The sequence below is a fragment of the Centrocercus urophasianus genome, unplaced genomic scaffold (assembly GCF_019232065.1).
Source record: "Centrocercus urophasianus isolate 14NV4802_14NV808 unplaced genomic scaffold, USGS_Curo_1.0 seq_9, whole genome shotgun sequence".
NCBI classification, from domain to species: domain Eukaryota; kingdom Metazoa; phylum Chordata; class Aves; order Galliformes; family Phasianidae; genus Centrocercus; species Centrocercus urophasianus.
This window is the reverse complement of record NW_024885532.1, coordinates 13798838-13803806: the sequence shown is the minus strand read 5'-3', so window position 1 is coordinate 13803806 and position 4969 is coordinate 13798838. Positions and strand designations below refer to the sequence as shown.

At 33.4% G+C, this 4969-nt stretch overlaps 1 protein-coding gene across 7 annotated transcripts in view; it reads right to left on the bottom strand.

The window, feature by feature from the left end:
- PCDH9 (protocadherin 9) overlaps positions 1-4969 on the bottom strand; it is a 703877-nt gene that overhangs the window by 673212 nt on the left and 25696 nt on the right. The gene's annotated exons all lie outside the window — the stretch shown is intronic.

Below are 4969 nucleotides of genomic sequence, written 5' to 3'. Positions count from 1 at the left end.
TTTTTTTTTTTTTTTTTTTTTCCGATGGGAAAAGGGCAGAAAGGAAAAATAATCATTATTCCAAGCTCTACAGAGCTCTAATCACCTCTTTACTCAGGCATATTCCCCACTGAGGCCACTAATATTTTTATTTCAATAACTACTGAATCAGCTAATAAAAAAGCATTAAAAAAAGACAGAGAATAAAAATGTAAGCTTGCAATATATTTGACTACATATTGTACCACTGCATCTTTTTCCAATATTGTCATATTTACTTTTTTTTTCCTCCTTCCCTACCGGGAACAATGAACCAGGTTTTTAGATATTTTAAAGATAACAAGTTTTTCTCTGTGTTTACTCAACTATTCCATACAACTCATTCTCTGTTGTCTCCTGGATGAAGTTGTTACACAAAACAGAGAACTCATTTTATCTCACCCTTCAATACAGAGTTGCTTGAATACTGACTGAATCTCCAGAAGAAATTACAGAAGTGCCAGTAGTTGCTCTGTTCAACAGAGCAGCAATACATAATTTAATGAAGACAGAACTTAGGTAAATGGAGATACCATATTTTGCAATATTACATGTATGATTTTAACCATGTTGATGTCAAACACAGATTTACACATGCTCAAGGAACACAGAACTCAGTCGAGGTATCAGTTTAAAAGATTTCAAAAAGAAAATTCAACACAAAGCCTCAACATTGTACAAAACAACTTCTGAAACTTTATTGTGAATTTTAAAGTACATTTAGAAAGGATCTTATCCTTAATATCATTAATTAAAAATAAATTTGAAAGAAATCCACATACTTGTAGTTTAAGCAAAGTTCAGTACAGACTTTTTTTGAAGTCACAATATATACATTTATGAGAGTGCAATAAGCTTCTAATTACATTAGGTATATATTTTTTAAATAAAGAGTTTCAATTTGACATGTGTGAGAGGCATACTGTTTACAATGGAAATGTTTTACAAAATATAGCAAAGCAAAAATGGAATTTAATACATTTTGAATGTACAACTACTTTATATCCTTTTTATGTAGTTTTTAACTCAAAGTGTACAAAGGTCCATTTTTAAGAGGATACCTTTTTATTTCCACTGTCCAACACTGATTAGAAATGATAGTTTTAAAGATTCATTACTATACACACCAGTGAATTCTTATTTAACTCAATGGCCACTACAATGAAGAAAATATTACAGAATCATTAACAGCATCTTCTTCTCTCCTAAACTATGCATAGATAAATACATAGCAATGGTACCTATTACTACAGTGAGTGAAACACTTCACCTGATTTTTGCAGCTTTTTTTTTTTTTTTTTTGCATAAATATAATGCATCATATATATATTAGTTTATTTAATAATCAGTTGATTGCTTATTTAACACTCAGTAACACACAGGAGTACATACACTGCTATCCTTAAATATTTTCCACTCTGTAGTGGCTCATAAGATTCAAAAAATCAACACTGTAAGTTCGTATTTCTCAAGCTGGGGGAAGAGTATCCCTCAGACAAACTGATACAACTTATACAAGTTAAACCATGTTATGAATCCATAATGTCCACCTCCAAAATACATAACAGGAGTAATATAGTATATTGTGGCTACTAACTACTGCATAATCATTATATAGAAAATTGTCACATCAAGTGCTTTACACTTATTACTCATTACACTATATCACACACATAGGGAAAATTTACCCAATAGATGGACCTCCTTCTCTGTTTTTGATATTTTAGAGAAAAAGCATCACACTGTGACAAAGTTACATCTTAAGAAGTATGTAAAATGTGTTTCCTCTTTCAGGACCTAAGAGTGAGCAGCAACCTACTAATTATTTTATAGGCATGATACAAAATTAAACCATTAAAGAGAAAGTGAAGTTTTCAACACCAAAACTAAACAAACCATGTATAGGGGATGTGGGACTGCCATTTAAACTGTGGAAAAAGCATACCATAAAATTAGTTAGTTGATAATAAATTTAAAAATTTACTATCCTTTCAACTAGAGAATGATGGGGTTATGTGAGTTATGTTTAACCACTCTGTAATGTGCTATCTGAACAGCTCAAAGCATTGCAGAGGTCAAGGCAGCTTTGCATTCCTTATTGCTAGCATAAAAGCAATATGCTGAAATCTGTAATTACAAACTGAGGATTTTAAAACACCATCAAAGAATTTTGGGACATTAAGACCTCTGGAAGAGAGCATGCTAGGTTTTTTTAAGCACATGGGAAAATGGAAGGCTCAAGTACTTTTCCTGGTCTTCACTTAAAAAAGCCTCTTGCGCCCAACAGCCTTACTGTATTTTCAATATAACTGTCTGTTCTACGGAAAGAATTTTATTCTCTCTGTGCAAAACCACTATTCAATAGCAGTGATCACTTAGACAGACACTCCAATTCAGATGTAATCTAGATTTGGCTGAGTTCCTAATTCTCAAATTCTGCTCCTCCATGCTAAAATGCAGTAACTAGATTTTGGTGGTTATCCCTCTTAATGGGAAGAAATGCTTGTAAGGAAACGCCATTTTTCACTTTTTCTGTATGCTAAACTACCAGACAGTTCATTAAAAAAAATGCACCCTGATTATGCCTTACGTGCATGCAAGAAGAGTGCAACATCCCTTCTAACTTGTATCAGGCTGCACCCACCTGTCTACAACACGCAGCAGTACGCAGTATGAGACATTATGGATTGACTGAGGAATCCAAAGAGAACAGAAAGGAGAATTCCCTGGCGTGGCTCCAAGAGACAAGACAGGTTTAGGGAAAACAATGATGGCACACTGACAGACTGTACTTTTTAGATGTCTTAAAAAAAAAATAAATAATAATAATAATAATAAAATCTGTGCAGAAGCTTTATGAGTCAGAATCCTGCTTTTGTATTACAATGTCACTTTTGGTTAAAAATAAATCTTTTAGCTTATATCATGTGGCACATTTTTTTTCCCATTTCTGTTTTAAAGACACAAAATAGCCCACCCCTTCCTAACTGGTACCTTCAAAGAGGATAACTGAAGCCTTCCAGCATCTTTGACAGCTTAAGTATACAGTAGGAATACTTGACAATTACATTCACATTTCCCAGTGTGCAGAAAAGTCGGCTAATGGAATTAATGAATCATTTGCTGTTCTTGTAGTAACAAATCTAAATAATAACAAGATCTTCAGCCAGCGCTGCTAAAGAAGAGCTTCCTTAAACAGTTCACAATACATGAGAGACGACCTCAGACAGCAACTGATGGTTGCGATTTTTATTTCTTTAAATTTCTCTCTCTAGCATTAATCTACACAGACAAAACTTAATCTTTAAATGTTTGTACCAAACTGGGAAAAAGAAACATTTCTTGAAGGTTTAAGTTTATCTGTTAATCTAAAACCGTCATGCTTAAGTCAAAAACAAATCTCAATTTTTCTTACAGTAATAAACAGTATGTAATAGATAAGCTCTTTTCCAAAAAAAAGTTAGAGTTCTTAAAAACAGCTGCATAGCTCTGCTCTTGCTTCTCCTTGTTTACATTTGATTAAATCTACCATCAGTAGTGGTGGCATCCTTGATTTAAGCCAGTGAAAAAAGAAACCAAGTATCAGTTTACAAACTTTTGATGTAAGCAGTAAATAGTTTATTAAATATACATCAATATCTCATAATAACTTTCAGCTAAGACTGTTATTGTTGCTTTTAATAGTTACTAGAGGGATAGAACGGGTTTTATTTAACATTGGTTTAGAATGTAAATGAAGACTACAAAACAATTTATATAAGTATACATATATATATATGTATAAAGTTCTAAAGCTGAAAACCTTCTTCCTAAACAGAACTATTCCTTAATTATCCTTGAGAAGAAGGGTTAGGCTAACTCTACATTTTAATCTTTTTTAGGATTTAGTTTAGCAGGATAAGCGGTTAGAGCAGAATAAAAAATGATTTAGAACAGGGCCTACAGTCTACTGATGTTTAATATAGTTGATCATGGAAATACTCAAAATGATAGTATTAAGTGATTTATGCAGTTGATGACATAAATGTTTATGACAGCCTTAGCCACATAGCTGGATTCCATTTGACTTTCACACACTTTCTTTGAAGACATGCATGTGTAAAGATCAGTAGCAATTGCCAATTTGCCTCGTCTACCACAACACCATACAAAAACTGCTACAGATTTTCCCCCTCAGGTGCAATTTTGTCATAGTCCATTAATCCTTTCAATCCTCCCCCAATCCTGTGGACTTGTTTTTTAGTAATCCCTGATTGTTGTTGTGAAGGAACACTGGAACATCTCTGCAGTCTGCAAGGCAGGAAATTACAACTATAGTCTATTAAATTTGGCTCTTGTAGTGCCCACTTGGATCAAGCAATATTCATAATGTCAGTACAAATTATCACCGACATCCAAAATGTCAATTTAATACTTATTTTCCGTCTCACAAAGTGTTGCCTCTTCCGTACCCAGACAAAGGCAGAAGCCCAGCTGTACTTTTAAGGAGGGGGGAAAATTTTAAATCAACACATCATGTAGGGTAGCTTCATTCACTTATGCATGTCAGGTTTTCAGTTTTCAACTCCCAACTGGGAACTCTCCCACATGATTGCAACCTATTGTGCAACTAAACAACTTGGCTTTCTTCCACTTGAATCTGTTAAAGAGAGATTACTGGGAGAGATTACTTTCCAGAGCTCGAGTTAAATACAAGATGCTCCTAAACCCCTCTGTTTTTCTTTTAATTCAATATTTTCACACTGCAAAGTAATTTGTTTATATATATTCTGTCTCTCTCATGTGCATTCACATGCACAGACAAGGCATACATACACCAAGCCACAAGGTTTCTATCCCAACACAGATTTGAGTACTCCTATCTTTCCATTTAATCAGAAGTTTTTTCTTTTCTTTTCTTTTCTTTTCTTTTCTTTTCTTTTCTTTTCTTTTCTTTTCTTTTCTTTTCTTT